A 21,835-nucleotide genomic window follows, 5' to 3' on the forward strand; every position below is an offset into this window, starting at 1 on the left:
CTACTCGAATGATATCGCTATGTGCCCTGATTTGTTCAAAACGGTAGGCGTACGCCTTTTTTGTGACACTTATGCTGTTCATAATTGTCACAAAAATGGCGTACGCCTCCCGTTTTCAGCAAATCAGAGCAGATAACGATATCATTCGAGATGATGGTTGGCTAGGAGCGTGCTGTGCGGTGAAGTTCATTTCTAAGAGTGTAGGTGGTAACTATAGACGTTACCATCTTTTCACACCCTTTTTTCTTAGAGTGTAGGAACGTGCTATGCGGTGAAGCCATCTGTTTTTAAAGTGTGCATTTATTCCTCAAAACGTGCAAAATTACTCCATCTTTTCCCAGAACGTACGAAAAAAATTTTTTTCGGAAAGGAAATAAAATTCATTGGTGTAGCAAGCTTCCTCTCAGCTTCCCCAGCGCTGCTCCCAATCGAACTTCATTTTAACTCAATCTCGAACCCAGTAAACTGCACAAAAGTAACAGGCGGCAAACTAGCAACGAACGGAGATACGGACGAATCCATGCCCCGCTGCAACGATTTGTTTTCGGATGAACGTACACAGTTCCATCAATCACACTTAATGACCGAATCGTTCCGGATTTTCTCCCCCAGGGGGAGGATGCTGAACTTCGCCGTTGCGTTTTGTATCGGCAGTGTAGCGCTGTGCGTGGGCAAGCAAGAAGCAAATAAGGATGTTTAGCATACGTAGACGCCATAACGTACTTGAAATTATGCCATTTCTGCTTCTTACGAAATATAATGGCACTTCGAGACAACAACAACAACTTTATTTCGAGATCATGAATGGGGAGTTTCATGGCCAGGGGCTATACTCTACCCCATGGTGATGTGTGGAATGAAATAATGAGCCCCTTCACAATAATGATCGAAGTCCTGTGGTGTCCAAAAAAGGTCAAAAGAGCTTTGAGGGCAGAGCGTTGGTGGGCTGTGCGTCGACTGTGACGACCCCAACAACACTGAACATCCTACGGACGTACGAATAATGTCCTGACAAATTCGTACGTCCGATGGACATCCCTCAGATAACCAATAATGTCCTGACAAATTCGTACGTCCCATGGACATCCCTCAGATATCTATAGGACGTACGAAGCCGTTAGGATATTATTTGTACATCCTGAGGATATTCTGTGTTGTTGGGGTTAAGTGTTCCCTCAACGTGATCAGTGTTCACGCAACGGTATGACGCATGCGGGCGCACTACTTTGCGATAGGCGTCATACGCCCACCTGAGCCAATCACTGTCGGGAGCAGTCTGCCTTAGTTAACTTGTTCCGAAGAACATAAGGGCATGACTTCTTTGTATAAATTGCTTTTCGAAATCTGAAGGCGGAGAAATCGTGTGCTGCTCTTGCATGCTGGCGCTGGCGCGTTCACGTAAACGACGTTTTCAGTCACCCTGCCTTGAGCGTTATTGCATTCCTTTTAGGCTTGTTTTGTTTGTGTACTGGTTTCATTCTGAAGCTCATGTTTCTGTTTATCACGAAAATGCAGGAACATAAATACCGTCAGCACCGCGTAAAGGTAGCACTGCCTGCATGCACACGAGCTATGCAGGCAAAGCACGCTGTACAGGTGATGGTGACGTGCTAAAGAAAAAATATGAGGACGGCTGTACAGGTAATTCCCTGCGAACGGTGGGCGCACGCTAACGGTGGGAAATATTGAAGCTGACAGCTTCGCATGGCGCCCAACGCAAGCATTCATAGGGAGTGAAAACCAGTAACGAACGCATCACATAATGGATGCTGAACGTGTAACGATGCTTTAATAATTAAGCGTCTGTAATATCACTTAAAGAAGGGAATTCTTTATCTATGTACTTCTCCTTGTGTGTGCGTGTGTGTGTTCCAATACATGATAACGACAACTTTCAGAAGTTACCATTACCCATAATTCCCACGGTACAAGAGACACCAATTCTTTCACACTTCCGCTTCTTCTCGAAATCAACAAGTACTTCCCTATACCTATCGCTTCCTCGAAAGCTACCATCAGGACAAAGGAGAGACAGTCCCAAAAGCACTCGACATTAAAAATACACGAGCAAAGCCCACGCCTCACCCCAACCAGACCAGACACACCCTTGCTGCTAAAAGCTTTAACCTTACATCCTACTAACCCCTTTCTTCCTTTCTTTTTTTTTTTCTTTCCTTTCTTCTCTCGTCAAGCTAACCACGAAACGATTTAGAAAGTGACCCACCCAACGCCGCCTAGCGGCACTCATCGCCATCATCATCGCTGCACTCTCCTTTCACCTACAACGGAAGACTCGAGTATGCGGCACCTCCTTCGAATCCGCAAGCCGCTGGCAATAGAATGGGCCGGACCTTCCTTCCCGCTGAGAGATTGTGACGTCATCAACGTCAACAGGAGGGCAGCACGGGCGTGTGCCCGATCGTTTAGAGGGTTATTGATGACGATGGCAATGGAGGTTGGCGTGGAGGAAGCCCGAACAAGGCAGAAGATGGTGACCGCTACTGAATAGAGCGCGAGACAGAGTAGCCGGGAGATGAATTGTCCGGCCAATGAGAGAGAGCATCTGCGGAAGGGATAATGGCGGAGTCCCCTTTCTATTTCCTAATGCGATTGTTTGAACTTTGTATCTCGACTTAATGTCCGCGATCTCCTGGGCGGACGTTGAGAGCGACGATTAACATTCCGCATGGGAGGACATATATCATAATCCATTATCCGTTAACGACTCGCCGATAAACAAACGTACGAGAAACTAAACCCGGTCAATACGCGCACATAATACAGCAATGCGATCTACACGTGCACTCTTAAAAATGAACTTCACCGCATAGCACGCTCTGTGCCAACCACTGTCACGAATGATATCGTTATCTGCCATGATTTGTTGAAAACGGGCGGCGTACGCCCTATTTTGTGACACTTATGCTGTTCATAATTGTCACAGAAAAGGCGTACGCCTCCCGTTTTCAACAAATCAGGGCAGATAACGATAACATTCGTGACAGTGGTTGGCACAGAGCGTGCTTGCGGTGAAGTTCATTTTTAAGAGTGTACACTCTTAAAAATGAACTTCACCGCATAGCACGCTCCTAGCCAACCATAATCTCGAATAATATCGTTATCTGCCCTGATTTGTTGAAAACGGTGGGCGTACGCGTTTTTTGTGTGACAATTATGAACAGCATAAGTGTCACAAAAAGGTGTACGCCTCCCGTTTTCAACAAATCAGGGCAGATAACGATGCCATTCGAGATTAGGGTTGGCTAGGAGCGTGCTATGCGGTGAAGTTCATTTCTAAGAGTGTATAGTCAATCGCTCTGGGTTGAAAAATATGTTGCGCGTGTCCTTCCATTACCCCCGAAAATGGAAACGGATAAAGAAATATTAGAGATGCATGATGTAAAACCCCGAGACTAGGGATAATAGGGAGTTTTTTCGGGATATTAGGGAGTTTCTCGGGAACCGCCGAGGTGCATACGGTCGGTCGGTGCGTGGTCCAGTGGGGGAAAAAAAAGAAACGAAAAGGCGATCGAAGACTCGCCAAAAAGAGGCAGGGTTATCCCCTAAAGTACGGGCGTCACAGCATCCTTATTCGTTGCGAGTATTACGAGATGTAGAATATGTCATCTTAAGCAGTCATAGTGCATATCACAGCAGATACTTGCGGCGACGCAAGCCCACAATCCGAAAGCGGACAGTACAAGCGGTAGATGGCGCATTATGACCTATGTAGTTAATGCGCCATTAAAACTCCAATCATCATCATCATCATCATCACAAGCGGTAGAGTTGTGCAGAAAATTACGATACCGAAACGGGAGGAGTCCCGCCACCAACATCGGTCCGTCATAGTAGATGCCGCCCCTGGGACAGGTCACGTGCTTGGAAGAACCAATACGAGCGAAGCTCGTGTTCCGTGATGCAGGGGTATGCCTCCTTGAATAACTGAAATAGAATCAGCCCCTATTACCGACCACTCTGTCGCGTAAGAACCGAATGATAATGATGATGATGATTCATGTTTTCGTGGCGCATCGGCAACTAAGGCCATAATGCGACGAAGCAGTGGTGGTAATAAGACTAGGCATAATAATAATGATGATAATAAGACATCGTGATAATAAGACAGTGATAATAAGGCCGAATGTCATCGAATTAACGCCCCGTTCCGTCCCTGTCACTGCCTTTAGTGTCGTCGTTCACCCAATGCAAACGACGCCTTTTAGTTTATCCACCCTATATGTTGGTTCAAGTTCACTCAACAAAGAACCATCCAATCGTGCGGACCATTTTCAACCATACCAGCTAACTGAGCACAAACGGCACATACAAAGACGGACGAAATTGCACCCTCTTCCGACGACTCAGTGTGCGTTCGCTAGATGAGCACCGTGGCAATTTAGTCTGTGGCTAATTCCACTCATTATCCGCGCCATGTTCTCCAGCTGTTATCGGCTGTGAGAAAGAAAGATAGAAGCAAAAAAAAAATGACGATACAAAGCGTTTGTCAAAGTAAACATAAATTGAAACACTAAAGCAGGCGCGTCTCTTTGTAATTCATCCTTTTCTGTTATTTTACTGTTATTTTCTGTTATTTTTTACTCGGGATGCACGTTGTCCTGGTAAGCGGCGGCTGCATCCACGGGCCATCTGGCGCACCAGAAACCACACACACAGAGATGCAATTTATCAGTTTTTTTTATCAATTTATCATCTAGATGACAATTCTCCATTGTCATCTAGAACAGGCATGTGTTCCACAGCACGAACCCACTGTAGTCTGTTCACGAAATATGGAACAAGACCAGAAGGTTGCTCATTTCTCATCGTCTCGTTTCTCCTGGCATGCATCCTGATTTTGTGACGGCGGCATGCTTATGGCGCGTGATTTGTGTTCGCAGATGACGATTTCCTGGCCACGCGGATAACTTTTTTTTTTAATCTTAGCACCGCGAAGTAACTGTGGTTATGAGCGGCGAATAGACGTGGAAATATGGAGAGAGGACAGCAGGAAGGAGTAGTATACAGGGGGGGGGAGGGGGTCAGTATGTGTCCTGGGCCGGCTTCGTAGGGAAAACTGTGCCGACTTTCGTCTGGAAGGTCTTCCGGAAAGGCCAGGGAAAACCTTAGACAATACATCAGGTGCCGGGGTTCGAACCCGCTCCCAGACTCGGCGTGGAAAGCGATCATCCTAGCCACTACGCCGCGGGAGCTTGTACATGGAGAACTATGCACTGTTAAAATAGATCTTCACCACATAGCACGCTCCTAGCCAACCATCATTCCGAATGGGAACGTTCTGTGTCCTTATTTGCTGAAAATGGGGGGAGGCGCCTATCTGGTACACATTATGCGTGTCCCAGATTGGCTCCTCCCCCGAGTTTTGAACGAATCATGACACGGAATGATATCATTCGGAATGGTGGTTGGTTAGGAGCGTGCTATGTGGTGAAGTTCTATTTTAACAGTGTATGCGTACACTCTAAAAACAGAACTTCACCGCATAGCACGCTGTGCGCCAACCATTGCCACGAATGATAGGGTTATCGCTTCCGATTCGAGGAGAGAAGGGGGCGTACGCCTTTTTGTGGCAATTTGGGTATAAGGTAAGTGCCACAAAAAGGCGTACGTCTCCCTCTCTCCTCGAATCAAAAGCGATAACCCTATCGTTCGCGGCAATGATTGGCGCACTACGTGCTATGCGGTGAAGTTCTGTTTTTAGAGTGTTAGCGCTATGTTGGGCAGCGCAATGCCTTCGAATGCGCCGATAAACGCTTCGGCATTTACTGCCCCTTCCACAACTTGGTTACCATGGTAACTTGGATCCCCGGTGATAAACAAACATCGCGATGGTTTCGTGTTACAGTATGCGGTCACGAAAGCACGCTTGGGTGAGGATTAGGATTACTTAGGAGACATGCTCATGAACGGCCGCGAAAAACCTGGTACGCAGGCGCGTTCCTTGTGGGCGCGGATACCTGGAAACTACATATATACAACTACAGGTCGCCTATAACATATCGAGCAACAATTTTAAACAAATAATAACAAAAGTATTTTGTTATTGTGCAGAAGAATATCACCGCCCCGTCTTGGGCCGCTGTTGGGGGCCTATTGCGTGACTCCAAACCAATTACGGCAAATTATATTGAACTGAATAACACTGACAGTGTTTATAGCGAGAGAAATGATATTGTCTACTACTTTTCGTGTAGATGAATCCCTTTATTCTTGGATTCACGCTATATGCATACGTTCCTTGTTAACCAGTATGTTGGTGATAGTTTTTCTTATGTTTTCAATGAAGGGTTACACAATACCCAAGCAGCACAACATCTTGGCCAAATATTGAACCAATATTGGCAATACCGGCACGATACTGGACCAATATTGGCAATGCGGGCCCGATACTGGACCAATATTGGCAATGCCGGCCCGATACTGGACCAATATTGGCAATGCCGGCCTGATATTGGACCAATATTGGCAACGCCGGCCCGATATCGGTCCAATGTTGGACCAAGATGTTGCACTGCTGCTTGGCTAGTTACAATCACGCATTCTTCTGTCTATGCTGTGTGGGAGGCTGGGGTCCATTAATAGCGATCCGTTCGTTATATTTTTGCGAATAAAGTACGATTAAATCAATTATTACAGAGTCATCATGCCTGCGCGGAACGCAGCCACAACGAGTCGATATACAAAGTACAGTTTGCGAAAAACGCCTCCCACAGATTTCCCCACTTTCGATGCAACATTTAAAAAAAAATTGAAAAAATAAAAGAGCGGAGCGTAAAATTGTGAACAGCAAGAGCAATCGATATCTTGATTGAACATGCAAATGAAATGCAGAGTGAACAACGGCCACGAGGAATGGACTCGAAAATGAAGCCGGTCCGGAAGGTGGCCGCCTGAAAGGCGGTACACTAAATCAAAGCGTCAGCCCCGAATGAAGAAAACGAGAGACGGCAAAAGAGGAAATAGGTCCACGGAGCGCGGGGCTTCGGAGAGGGAAAAGGTGAAATGGGAGTGGACGGTTGTTGATGGCACGGTGCTTCGCGTCAGATGGAACAAAAGCGTGCGGGTGATAGAGAAAATGTGAGGAAGGAAGTTCTTTGGTCTGGACCGGGAACATATAGCGAGTGAAAAGTACGGAGAAAAGTACGGGGTTATCTAAACGGAGACAGAGCGCGTCACAGCTTTCGAGGCAGAGATGTAGATATGTGGAGGATATAAGATACACATTGGAAAGGCGTCGGAAAATCCGAAACGCATACGGAAATGTGTGATCTACCTTATTTTAGCGCCATCTCTCGTTAAGAACAGAAAGAAAAAAAAACGTTTTTCCGACGCACTGCAAATATTCTTTCACTGAACAATAATAAGAGTACTCTCACACGTATATTCGACCAATAAGATATTGTACAATCTACGAAATCTAACGTTTGAACAGTTCTAAGTCACCACAGTATCCCCACATGCATGGAACGGTATTCAAAATGACGGCAGTGGTCTTTCGCGATATTTTCTACCGCGAGTTGCTGAGACTTTTGACTAACGATCGACCAGAAATATCAATACACCGCGAGGTTTGCGAGGAACGGAACTCTGTGAGGTACCATCCACGGAAAGCTTGCCTGCTGCGAAGTACTGTCAACGTATTTTTATTCGCGATGCATTAATTTCCGCGAATTTTGCGACCGCTAAAAAATCGCGAAAAGGAAATAATTTCGCATATAAGTGAAGGCGCGATTCGCAAAAAGTACAGGGTGTTACCCTATAAAAGTCTACCCGCGCCGGCATGCCGTGCTCGCCAATCACTCAATGCAGGCGGTACAATGTGTTGCCTACGTATAAACCTCATAAGGACATTCATTCATGGCAAATATCGAAGTGATTGAGCACCGTTACGCAAAGTTATAGCGCAAAACGTGAGGTTCCCGTAAGTCAAAACAGCCAAGATGGCGCCTCTCATTAAGCAGACGACATCCCTTTTGGGTGTCGTCTGCTGAGTACGTTGGCATTATTCGTACCTCACGTTGCTTGCTTCTAAGCAAAATACGACAGTTACACGAAAGCGAAATGAAAACTGCAGTTTTATCCGACTGGCAGGATATGCGACACGTCGTCGTCTGGGCAGCAGCATGGCAAGTGCTCTTCTCAACGCCGCCATCTTGATTGTTTTGACTACGGGAATTGCACGTTTTGAGTTATAACTTCGTGTTGCGGCGCTGAATCACTTCGAAATTCACCAAGATTAAATGTACCTATGAGCTTTATATGAAGATCGCACAATGTGCCGCCTGCACTGAGTAATTGGCGAGTACGGCATGGCGGCACGGGTAGACTTTTATAGGGTAACACCCTGTAATACATCGCGAATAAAAATATGTTTACAGTAAATGGAATCTATCGCGGCGGCGGCCATGTTTCGGCCTCGTTCGTAACCCGAAAGACAACGATCGCAAGCGAACCGATCGAAACCTCGAAGCGGAAGATCGCCGAACAGGGAAGGATAATCCCCACGAGATAAAGCGCATGCGCGTCGCTCCCTCTGATTCTCTCCCAACTGATCGTACCGGGTGTGCTCAACCGGTTTTCCGTAAACTCTCTACTGCAGCAACGGAAACGGTAACGAAAACAAGCCCGATATCCTCATCCTTGTCCAAAACCTTGTCTCATTCGTTAAGCTTTCCATCAGGAGTCACCGTGCAATTTTTTTTTTTTTTTGCCGTGTATTATAAAGGCGCAATCAAACTTACAAAAAAACAGTCGGAGAAATCAGCCGCGGCCGGCCGGCACGATCCTCGCGTGACGTAGCGAGGTCCCCCGTGCCTTTTTTCTTTGTTTCTTTCTCATTCATGCAACATATTGAGCCGACCATTATGACGTCGATTGTAACGAGCGAGCCAAATAAAGCAGCGCCGGGAAAAGATGCCGGGTGACGTCAGCACTGTGTTGCTTTCAGCGCCCTCTCGCTTCACGGAGGCGAAGCGCTCGCTTCGTAATGAGTTCGTTTGAATAAAATCTGCGCAGTTTTTGAACGCGATCCTGTTTCGTACACACGTTCCTGACATCTCAAAGGTTACGGATATACCACGACCTTTGTTGTGATTTTGTTGCGGAGTGGCGCGATGAAATCATGATCGACGCATCCAATTAATCCCTATTCCTTTTGTATTGCTCTCAAGGTAACGGTACCTCTCATTCGGCAATGAGATTTTTTTTATTTTTTTTCGGGGCTGTCAACGTTATGTCCATCACAATACTTTCGCTCTAATAATACCAACGTCAACGCAAGGAAATATCGCTATTGACACAGAAGCGCAAGCAACAAGGAAAGGTCTCGGGGTTCAAACCATCATTTCCTGCTGTGCGTTCCTTTGCTGACACAGAGGAGATCGGAAAACATTGGTTACGCTGGCCTCGGTAAATCCACCTTATATCTTGTGTCAAGCACAGCCTTGAAGAGCTACACCGCATCAGCAGAACTAGTAACATATCACGGTAGACGAACTGCGTAACCTCCGTCGAGCATTGAGCTGACAGTGCGTCACTCGAGTGCGGTTGGTAACCCTGTGCAATCAATGAGGACTCGGTAGACGCAGTAAACCAATATCGGAGAATTGACTCTCGCTTGTTTGTTATACGGGTTTCGTAAATGGCCTTTTCTTCTTCATATCTTAGCCCGCTTTGGGGCTCGTTGCAGACTTCAGCGCTAGACGCGTGGCTTATAGTGGTTAGCGCGCTGGCCATGTCATGTCGAGACTGGGAGGTACCCGGGTATGAATCCCGGTGCCGGTTGTGCTGTCTGGGTTTGTTTTTTTCCTGGGTTATCCCAGACCCAAGATCGTGTCACTTCCCTGCTCAGGGCTGAAGAGTCCCAAGTAGGACGAAACGGCTGTCTTCGCCTGGGAGTGCGCGATCGAATTATAAACATACGCTCAACGTGCAGCCACAGAGCTTCGGCTATTTTTCCTTTGTGTGTATACAGGGTGTTTGCTCTAACGTGTCCAGAAATTATATTTAAAGCGACCTATAAAAGAAAAGCGAGTGATACTTTTTTGTTACTTGAGTAAGAAACCCAAACTTCACCAAACTTCCCAATACTTCCCGCTGCGCCACCTGTCACACGGAGACCACGGGTCCCTTTTTCTTTCGCCATTTCCGGCTGTCGCTATCGTCGTGCCCTTTTCCGCCCCCCGGGCCTCGCAATGGCTTCCAAACCGATTCTTCCCATCTGTGTGTTCTTCTTCTCAAATGGGTTTACGAAGGCCATTTCCTTCCAGCACTTTCTCTGTCGGCTGCTACAAAACGATCTTACTCCCAATAAGACGAAAAGAAGATCTTTTCGGGACCAGTGTTTACGTTATGTTCGCGGATTGATAAACGATTCTTGGCACAACTCCAGAAACGCAACTGCGGCTGCCGTGTCTGCACCTCTTTTTCTTTCGCAGGCTGACTTGCACTTATGTGGAAAAAGATGTCAAAAAAAGCATCGCGTTCGAATGAAGCCGACAAAATGGTATATCATACTTTGCCGGGTATGAAAGTGTTTTTTTTTTTAATGTGTTATCGTTTAAATTCCTGCTTTTTATTGTGAGGATTATTTTCAGTAGGTCTACGCTTCGTTGCTAGCATATTGGTTCATGGTAGAATTTCCTTCAGCTTGAGTGCAACAGGTACACGGAGAAGTGGTGGTGGCGGTGACTAAGAAATTTTATTGTTTTCTTTTTGTATGTGTGTGTGTTCCTTTTTTCGCGCTTTTCTTGTTTGTTAGAAGAATAGTGTCTCTCAGGTTGATAAAGCATTTTCGATATCAAAAGAGATCAACACGAGCAATCTCGTACCGTTAAGTCATCAAATCTGAAGGTTGGGAGAAAGGATTTCTTCCAGTTTTTATGCACGGAGATTAGGCAGGGCGCGGATTTTGCCAGCACCCCTCTAAGACACCCCTCAAAATCTTGCAGCACCCCTCCAAATTATCTGCAAGAAAGGTAAAAAAAAAAAGGCCAGAAAAGCTGCAAATATGGATGCCACCCCCCACCCCCTACAGAACATCAACCCCCTCCCCCCCCCCCCCCCGAGACCAAAATCCTGGGAACATCCCTGAGGCAGAGTGTCATGCATTGGGTGGATTTTTTACCAGATCTGCAATGTCATGTCTGTGTGCATATATTAAGGATAAGTTCTTACTCTGTATATAAAGACATCCCCTGATAACGGGATGATCCTAAGGATCTGTTCCTGTTACATACTCACAAAGAGAAAGGACAGGCCGGTGGTAAGGATCAGAAGTAGCGCCAACCAATGAATGTCGTATCCGCACGGCCATGTCCCTGGAAAGGATTAAACGCGCAATGCATTAGTATAAACCGGAAGTCCTTCAGTCCTCAAGCACATAACACAGAAGCAATAAGACATAGATAGTTACAGTCGAGACGGCAGACCGCAACATCCGTTGGCAGAATGGGATGACAGCCAAGACGATGTGTGTCGTGCATAGCGCACGAAGGCGTACAAGAAGGATGCGCGTGTCATCACTAGTGACACCATGTCGACAGACGGTGATTGAGATATCCAGACGTGTTTATCTTGATGCAGCGTGGAGATTAAGCTGCCAGTACACTCTTAAAAATGATGGTGGGTGGTGGTGGTGGTGGTGAAGGGCTTGCCGTTGTCGGCCTCACGTATGTGGGCGACGTCACGACTGACGCCCTGGGGAAATGTGCGTCCTGGGCCGACTTCTAGGGGAACTGTGCCGACATATGTCTGAAAGCGTCTGAGGAAAACCCAGGAAAAACCCCAGACAGCACAGCCGGCACCGGGATGAACTTCACCACATAGCACGCTCCTAGCCAACCATCATCCCGAATGACAACGTTCTCGCCCCTGATTTGTTGAAAAAGGGAGGAGGAGCCTATTTTGTGCCATTATGCACGGCACAAAATTGGCTCCTCCTCCCGTTTTCAACAAATCTAGGGCGAGAACGTTGTCATTCGGGGTGATGGTTGGCTAGGAGCGTGCTATGTGGTGAAGTTCATTTTTAAGAGTGTACGAGTCTCAGTAGGATTACTATTACTAAAACGAATTATTAATGAACTAAAATGAAAAGCGGATTTTTAGGCACTACGTTCTTAAAAATGAACTTCACCGCATAGCACGCTCTTAGCCAACCATCATTTCGAATCATATCGTTATCTGCCCTGATTTGATGGAAACGGGAGGCGTATACGCCTTTTTTGTGACACTTATGCTGTTCATAATTGTCACAGAAAAGGAGAACGCCGCCCGTTTTCAACAAGTCTGGTCGGATAACGATATCATTCGAGATGGTGGTTGGCTAGGAGCGTGCAATGAGGTGAAGTTCATTTTTAAGAGTGTACCAGGGAGCGCTATTGAGCGCACAGCACGCAGTATTATCCAATCGCGGATGATATCGCTCCGTCTCCCGATAAGCTGAGACGCTGAGAAAAGGGGCGTAAACGTTCTTTTTTTAAGTATCAACTTCCCTTCCAATCGGAAGATAGAACGATACGATTCTGAAGGTTGGTTGGATCAAAATGATTTATGCGACGAAGAGCTCTACATACCTGTGTCTCAAAATCCGCTCTCTAATTATTATGAATAGAGGCACTGCTAAATACATATTTTATATAGCTAACGTCATGTCAACGACACGAGAGTGATATACTTAAATGAGTGTGTTTCTGCAGATATATCGAATGGGTTGCATAATAATGAATTACAACGTGTAGCGAGTGAAATCGTGGTATCAGTCAACAAACGAGGATGCAACGATAAAAAAAAAAGAAGTAAAATGAACACGGTGCAAAGTAATTGCGTGAGCATATAAGATTAAGCAAACAATATGTAATAGAAAATAGCCAACATACGCTTCATGAGCATGATACGGATGGGAATGCATGCCTAATAGAATATTCCATTCTCGGACTGTTTCCAAAACGAAACTGTTCCAGTTGCACCTGTGCAACCCACGTTTCCATATTTTTCTTCCTACTTCTATTCTATTCTGTTCCAGTTACCTCTTATCAGCGGACAACGGTAGATATTTATGCAATGTCCGGCAAATGTACATAACCGTTAACTGTAAATAACGTACAACTGTACAAGTAACGTAAAACTGGTGTCTTCGTAGCGCGAGGTCAATTTTCTTCCAGCAGACGGAAAGACTGCCTAAACCGCTACCAAAACTCCGTTCTACATCATGATACAGATGAGCACGCACAAACGTGCTCTTTTGGCCGCCATTTTTACACCACGCACTACTAGCGCCCCCACCGTCCGTTGTGCGAATCAAGCGTCTCAGTGTCACTCCACGCTGATTTCCTTCCTATATCTCTCTACGTTAAATTATCTTTTTTCTTTCTTAATTCTTAGCCCAATTTGCATGCGTCCCACGAGGTGACACCACATGTCAGATATCAGAAGCTCATCTGACAACACTGTTCCATACTACGCGACCGCGAGCATACGCGTCGAATTGAATTACGATCGAATAATTCCGGGGACTTTTCCCCCTCTGCCGTGACTTGCCGCGTCCACGTTTTTCAAGCGTGTATATTCTGCAATCGATAGCCATACCTGCACTGCTCCTATATTGACGTCACTGACTTTCCTTATTGTTCTTATTTCTCACACGCACTCGAAAACTTTTCCGATATCCTCGGAGCACACATCCACAGCAGTGCTCGGAGCGAACTTACCGCTGCGTGCATACCGCGCTACTTAGCGCAGGCGTCATCATCCACTTCAAGCCTCACGGAAGATTTCCCCAAGGCCTACGAGAGTTCGCGCTTGCGTTTCGCGAGATTGTTCGTAGATAAAGCTCAACCATCTGTCTTAGATTTCCCTGCTTTCATCTTCATCTTTATTTTTATTTTATTTTTATTTTTTGCTTTGTTCGTTGAAACGTCGTTTCGGCATCCCCGAGGTGGGGTTCTCATTATAGCGGCTCCGATCTCAAAGCTCGGGCTGTTTGAAGACGATCTTGGCACGGTTTGCGCAAGCAATATTTGAACAGTCTTTCAGAAGCGAACCACCGCTTTCATCTCCTAACGAGCACACAGCATGCCGTTTCGCTGCGCAAAAAAAAAAAAAAAAAAAAAAAAAAAATCAAGAAAAAGAACGTCTTTTGATTCAGCATTCGTCGGGAATGAATGCTATACAGTATGAAAAAAAAAAATGACGGGAGAAAGAAAAAAAGCTGTTACATCAACAATTTGACGGGGTTCTTGCAGTGGAGAGCAAGGAAAAAAGAAAAGTAAAGCTGAAAAAAAAAAAGATGTAGTGTGAAAAAGTTGTACATGCTTTGTGAGCTATTGGCTACTCCAATGAACCACAGGTGTCGCACCGAACTTTCAAGATGGCGGACGAAAACGGGTCTCCCCGGCGAAGCCAGCGTACCCTCTAAAAAATGAACTTCACCACATAGCACGCTCCTAGCCAACCATAATCTCGAATGATATCGTCGTCTGCCCTGATTTGTTCAGGACGGGAGGCGTACGCCTTTTTTGTGACACTTATGCTGTTCATAATTGTCACAAAAAAGGCGTACGCCTCCCGTTTTCAACAAATCAGGGCAGAGAACGATATCATTCGAGATGATGGTTGGCTAGGAGCGTGCTATGCGGTGAAGTTCATTTCTGAGAGTGTAGGGAGTGCAGTGTCGGCCGCATTATGTTCAGCCACCCTGCACTCTTAGAAATGAACTTCACCGCATAGCACGCTCCTAGTCAACCATAATCTCGAATTATATCGTTATCTTCCCTGATTTGTTGAAAACGGTAGGCGTACGCCTTATTTGTGACAATTATGAACCGCATAAGTGTCACAAAAAAGGCGTACGCCTCCCGTTTTCATCAAATCAGGGAAGATAACGATATCATTCGAGATGATGGTTGGCTAGGAGCATGCTATGCGGTGAAGTTCATTTTTAAGAGTGTGGGGACTCTGTTCCAGTTTTTAATACGCACAAATTGAGATGCTCCATGAAAGCGGAACTAATTTTGTCTGCGGGTCATCTCCAAGTAGGCAGAAAGCTTCCGTCGTCTGAGTTTATTTATACTATGCGTCGCGTGAACAAAGGGGGCATTGAGAATGAAAGAAAGGCAAAGCAAGTATTAGCTCTGCTCAAGAAAGGTCACATGGCATACGTCATGGAATACGTAGAAGAGAATTCGGAAAAGTCAAACCCTCTCTCCTTTGGTAACCACAGTCTCATACCACAATTTACGTAAAACGTTCAGTACACGTGGATTCATAAGGTAGCTGTTCGCGAAGGTGCCCTAATAACTTTAAATAATGTACTTCTTCTTTTTTTTTCGCGGACTCAGGAGGACAACGGCAGTGGAAACCGCGGTTTTATGCAACGCGGACAGCGCTGCTTGTCTTCATAACCTGTATAGAGAAGACATAGCAAACTCGTATCTGAACGTTGGAGGAAGTCGGGGCGAAGCGATTCTATACGCAGTTTGTCAAATACTGGTACAGCAATGAGGAGACGAACCGACTACATATTGCCTGGACGTCGTCAGAAGAGGCGTCATATATTGTCGATATACACGGACCCGATCGATGGAGCTTTCTTTTTCCTCGACACTCATTGTTTATCTTCCCTCGGTTGATAACCTTTCGCCTAATAACGTCCCGGAATGTTGTGTGTATATGTAGTACTTCCTTTCCGGGCTGAATAGGAGCATGTGTGAGGGGGGACGCGCTCATCATGTCATTATTTGTTTCTGACATTTCCCCTCCATCGTTATGTATTGAACCTTTCCTATTAGCTATATAATTCGGCCCATCAATGCCCAAACTGTTCGGTAATGTATTTGTCTTTTCGTTTGCAACGTACAGCTTGCTGCAAAGTTAACTTTAACACGGCGACGGCTGGCGGAGAAGTTAGGGAACCACCCTGTCGGCGCTAAGTAGAACTATAGGGAGAGAGCGTTGTGGGCTATCCCACTCATGCTTGCGGGGTGTTTGTCGAGAAGCAGAAGCTCCGTTCCGTATGCGCGGAGGACGGTTATCATAATAAGGAGGAGGAGGAGGCACGCCGACAAACACTCCCAAGTACGAGTGGGATAGCCGCTCTGGGATAGCCCACAACGCTCTCTCCTTATAGTTCTACTTCGCTCCGAATGCACGAAGGAGGGTTACCATGAGGAGGAGGTGGAGGAGGCAAACAAACACCCCAAGCACGAGTGGGATAGCCGCTCTAGGATAGCCCACAACACTATCTCCATATAGTTCTACTTCGCTCCGAATGCGTGGAGGAGGGTTACCATGAGGAGGAGGAGGCAAACAAACACCCCCAAGTACGAGTGGGATAGCCGCTCTGGGATAGCCCACAACGCTCTCTCTTTATAGTTCTACTTCGCTCCGAATGCGCGGATGAGGGTTACCATGAGGAGGAGGAGGAGGATGCAAACAAACACCCCCAAGCACGAGTGGGATAGCTGCTCTGGGATAGCCTACAACACTCTCTTCTTATAGTTCTACTTCGCTCCGAATGCGCGGAAGAGGATTATCATAAGGAGGAGGAGGAGGAGGAGGCAAATAAGCACCCCACGCACGAGTGGGATAGCCGCTCTGGGATAGCCCACAACGCTCGCTCCTTATAGTTCTACATCGTGCCAATAGGGGTTTCATTTCACTAATCCTACAATACAAATCGCCAGGAAGAGACGTTATAACACAGAGGACTTCGTCTGGCTTCTATTGGCTACGGTATAAGCTGCAGTAGACATCACCTGAACAGCATTACTGTGAAATCTCAAACGCAAACTGTATATAAACGTCGTAAATCTTTTGCCCGGCACATGTGACATCAGTGTATAGTGACATTTACCAATTCTTCCCTCGGTAAAAGCTCCCCCCATCGTGAAAGCAGAAGCTATACGATCAAACTATACTTGGTGACATTGAGTGGATGGATCAGCTTCGCGAAATGATCTAGATGCGGCACTTTCACCTTGCATAGTGGCTACAAAATCCATAATGGCGGATCGAGAAGCTTCCAAAAATGAACGGGGGGCGGCGCTTTCACTTTGCACGGCGTATAGGGACCCTAACATAGCGTCCATTCCCTCACGAGAAAGCCGCTCAAAACTTTCAAACGCGAAAGTTACAGTGAGTCCCAAGATATTGGTTCTGTGCAGATAGGATCACGAAAAAGAAAGAAAGAAAGAAAGAAAGAAAAAAGAAGAAGAAGAAAATGGCTCGTATGAGCCCTGGAATAACTCTCAACTCCTTCCTGTGATGGATTGCTGCTCGCCTTTTCTTCTTCTCGCTTCTGAGGAGGAAAACCGGCTTGGATATTAAATCGATCCAGAGACTAACACCACGTGTGACATTTAATCTCGATAAAATCTCTGGCGCACGACGCATTGCAACAAATCGCTTAACACGGATGCTTTCGAGGGACGTATAATGGCTTTTAATGGTTTCATTCGCGGTGCGAATTCAGGAAGCAGTGTGTGGACTTCGATTAATGATACATGCACGCAGCGGCGAGGCAACCGTGACCTGGTGGCTCCAAATAATATCGAGCCTTCATTCGAATTAACGACAGCTGAATTCGAATTAACGCGAATGAGACGCGTCGTGCGGAAATCGTGATTGTTATACGACGACGTGCCAATGCCGTGTTTCGTTTAAGAACGGTATTTTTGTTAGCAGCCTCCAATAGCGCCATGTCCCGAGGTGTCGCTGTAGTGCCAGAGAAAAACACTTTTCAAGCAAACTTTCGAACACTTTCCCTTTTGAGAGCGCCGCCACCCAATTCAATTCAATTCAATTCAATTCAATTTTTATTTTCCTTTTGGACGAGAGAGAGTAAAAAACCAGGAGGCTCGACGAAGACTCTGCTCCCAAGAATACATCGTACAGCAGCATTACAGAGAATTATATACAAGAAGCACATAAACGATAGAAATTCCTTTAATCCCTGGATATAAAGAAATGGCACAATTCCTGTTTAGAAAACAAGAAAGGGTCTACTGCAGCACCTATAAACTGATTAAACAAAGACGCCGACATGTACTCTAGTGACTGTTTCCTGACTGACTCGTCCTATACAGTTTTCTGCGGGAACGAACTGCGGAGACACGACATCGCACAAAAGCAATTGTAAATCTACTCAAATTACTAATTACTATTACACATAAGCAGTAATAGTAGTAAATAGGCTCGGCTGCCTACACTCTTAAAAATGAACTTCACCGCATAGCATGCTCCTAGCCAACCATCAGCTCGAATGACATCGCTATGTGCCCTGATTTGTTCAAAACGGTACACTCTTAAAAATGAATTTCACCGCATAGCACGCTCCTAGCCAACCATCATCTCGAATGATATCGTTATCTTCCCTGATTTGCTGAAAACGGAAGGCGTACGCCTTTTTTGTGACACTTATGCTGTTCATAATTGTCACAAAAAAGGCGTACGCCTTCCGTTTTCAGCAAATCAGGGAAGATAATGATATCATTCGAGATGAGGGTTGGCTAGGAGCGTGCCATGCGGTGAAGTTCATTTTTAAGAGTGTAGGCGTACGCCTTTTTTGTGACACTTATGCTGTTCATAATTGTCACAAAAATGGCGTACGCCCCCCGTTTTCAGCAAATCAGGGCAGGTAACGATATCATTGGAGATGATGGTTGGCTGGGAGCGTGCTATGCGGTGAAGTTCATTTTTAAGAGTGTACGGGTCAGACGAGCCGAGCTTATTATTCCCTTTCTATGTCGTTAAGACTATCACTTGACTATATACACAATAATACGTCGATTAACGAGAAATGAAAGACGTTAAAACTACCAAGCCTCTTGTCGATAATGCGCGTACTTTCTAATCTTTAATGAGTCCTTGCGTTGTGTAAGCGGGAAGAATTCGATGAACAGCTGCTCTAAACGCGCTAATACCATGTTTCATTCCTGCGCTGGATGAAACAGCCCAACATAAGCTCCACCAACAAGACCACTTTTCTGCCTTACATGAACGAGATTATGTCCATCCTCTTCTACAACGTCCGAAAGAAAGAGATAAAAGAAAAAGCTGCGTTCTTATCCCATAAGTAGCGAGATTCCATCATAAAGGACACTAAAATCATAATCCCGAGCTTTCCTTTCGGCTACATATAGGAATGAGGGAGACCATCAGTAAATATATACCATTAGGATGAGCAGGATGCAAAGCTGGCTTTGTCACGCAGTGAACGAATTCCCAAGTGGATTACCAGCCAATCTATTACAATCTCGACGAAAGCCCAGTTAATCAGACCAGTGTGTGGGACCCTAATGGAATGACAATGCCATTATTCCTCGAATGAAGTGTTCTTCTGCGCACGATGATCGACGGTATTGATGCATTATGATTTACGCGAACAAGGTTATAATCAGAATGAGGTTAATGAATTATGTTATTCTTTATTATCGGCAAGCAGAGCAGGAATATTGTTTGGAAGACTGCTGAGCGGGCGTTCATGCGTAAATTACTTTGTGTTTTGATAACGATTGTGGTTTGAAGGTTCTTAAAGTGCTGTGCGGACACGAATCGAAGATAAACAAACCCTACCCGACGCTACGCTCTTAACAATGAACTTCACCGCATAGCACGCTCCTGGCCAACCATCATCTTGAATGATATTGTTACCTGCCCTGATTTGTTGAAAACGGGAGGCGTACGTCTTTTTTGTGACAATTATGAACAGCATAAGTGTCACAAAAAGGCGTACGCCTCCCGTTTTCAACAAATCAGGGCAGATAACGATATGATACGAGATGATGGTTGGCTAGGAACGTGCTATGCGTGAAGTTCATTTTTAAGACTGTACTTCTATCCATGATTTGGTTCAGAAATTTTAATCAGTCAAGTCTGAACCTGCTCTGAAAGCTCTGTAGGTTTTCTTTTTGCCTGGTGTGTCGTCATACAACTTTTGTAATCGTAGTCGTCATATGTATAAACCTCAAGGCCTGGTTTGTATCTTCGTTAACGTGTGGTAGTTGGTTTCGGTGTACCGATCCCAGACGACACAATCATCATCTAGTATACTGACCTGATAAGGGATTTATACAGAAACAATTTCGTATCACATGTTAGATGCTTGCTTCGACTGAGATGCGAGAGTTCCTTACCGGCTTTGTTGACGAAGTTTACACGTGAATTCCACGACAGGTCAGTTCTAGATATTTTACCTCTTCGGCTCTCTTCACAACATCACATTGTGGAGGTTAAAACTTATAACACGTACCAGAAAAAGTTCTTTTTTAACTTTCTCTTTAAGTGCTACTGACGTGACCACAGTCTTATCGGAGTCGATCGACATTCCCCAATCGTTTCACAGTGGTCAATCCTTTGCAGAGCAGAACCACACGACTATTTGTTCAACTGATACACTAAACAGAACTTCACCGCATAGCACGCTGTGCGCCAACCATTGCCACGAATGATACAGTCTTAAAAATGAACTTCACCGCATAGCACGCTCCTAGCCAACCATCATCTCGAATGATATCGTTATCTGATTTGTTGAAAACTGGAGGCGTACGCCTTTTTTTTTGACAATTATGAACCGCATAAGTGTCACAAAAAGGCGTACGCCTCCCGTTTTCAACAAATCAGGAGAGGCAACGATACCATTCGAGATGATGGTTGGCTACGATCGTGCTATGCGGTGAAGTTCATTTTTAAGAGTGTATAAGGTTGTCGCTTCTCATTCGAAGAGAGAGGTGAGCGTACGCCTTTTTGTGGCAATTTGGATATATGAAAATTGCCACAAAAAGGCGTACACCCCCGTCTCTCTTCGAATCAGAAGCGATAAACCTATCATTCTTTGCAATGGTTGGCGCACAGCGTGCAATGCAGTGAAGTTCTGTTTTTAGAGTGTACACGCTTAGAAATGAACTTCACCGCATAGCACGCTCCTAGCCAACCATCATCTCGAACCATGATATCGTTATCTGCCCTGATTTGTTGGAAACAGGAGCGTGTTCCTACCCCCCTTTCCCCCTGGTAGTTTCCTCCTCGCCGCACACGGCGACCGAAGCCATCGTGCGTGCCGACACAGGGCGGCATCGCTCGACCCTAATCTACTTTGCGGTATACCTAGCTCAATGAAATAATCGGCCTATTGTCGAGGGATGAGTATGGTCCGGCGCAATGAAGTTACGCTTTCCACGTCGACCAAAGTTCCGATCTCAGCAACCAACCAGTGGATCTTCTTTTTCCTGAACTAGAAACCCAAACTACGCCCGATGTGGATCGGAGGAGCCGAAATTTAATTTCCCAACTTCCGATCGATGCAGGAAATATTATATTTCGGTCTGCAAACGCTGTCCATACTGCTGTCGTCTGCTTCGTAATTGAAGCAGACGACAGCCCTCCAGGAAGCAGACGACACTTAGGAGTAACACGAGAAAGTAAGCAGAAACAAAGACGAAAAAAAAAAAAAAACAAGAAGCTAAAATCGCAATCTCTTCAGCGACCCTTAAAAGCAACACCGTGAACACGCCTTAATCGATAATGGCCACTTCGGCACGCGCGGGAGATCATACCGCCGCTGCTGCCGCCTAGCGGTCGACGGAAGCTGTCAGCGTTTCTGCTCGGATATGGAGTGGCCACCGCCCGCAGAGACAAGCAGAATTGTAACGCCGCGCGAAGGCGTCTGTGGTATGCAACACGTGCGTGGAATATGTAATGCGGCGCGAGCAGAACACAACGGCACCCACAGGATAATGAAATCCTTCTCAATGCCGGTCCTCTGCCCCCCTCGCCAGGTGGAGATATAATGCAGAGTCGGCATGTCGTCTGCTTCAGCCAG

At 45.9% G+C, this 21,835-nt stretch overlaps 2 protein-coding genes across 2 annotated transcripts in view; one reads left to right on the top strand and one right to left on the bottom strand.

The window, feature by feature from the left end:
• Positions 1–21,835, bottom strand: part of LOC135369903 (uncharacterized) — a 74,561-nt gene that overhangs the window by 18,960 nt on the left and 33,766 nt on the right. The window contains exons 2-3 of the mRNA XM_064603494.1: positions 11,263–11,339; positions 3,811–3,945 (exon numbers count right to left, since the gene is read on the bottom strand). The gene's annotated coding sequence lies outside the window, so the exon portion shown is untranslated. The remainder of the gene's footprint in view (positions 1–3,810; positions 3,946–11,262; positions 11,340–21,835) is intronic.
• LOC135369908 (uncharacterized) overlaps positions 1–21,835 on the top strand; it is a 65,436-nt gene that overhangs the window by 5,685 nt on the left and 37,916 nt on the right. The window lies entirely within an intron of this gene.

Source organism: Ornithodoros turicata, chromosome 10 (genome assembly GCF_037126465.1).
Source record: "Ornithodoros turicata isolate Travis chromosome 10, ASM3712646v1, whole genome shotgun sequence".
NCBI lineage: Eukaryota > Metazoa > Arthropoda > Arachnida > Ixodida > Argasidae > Ornithodoros > Ornithodoros turicata.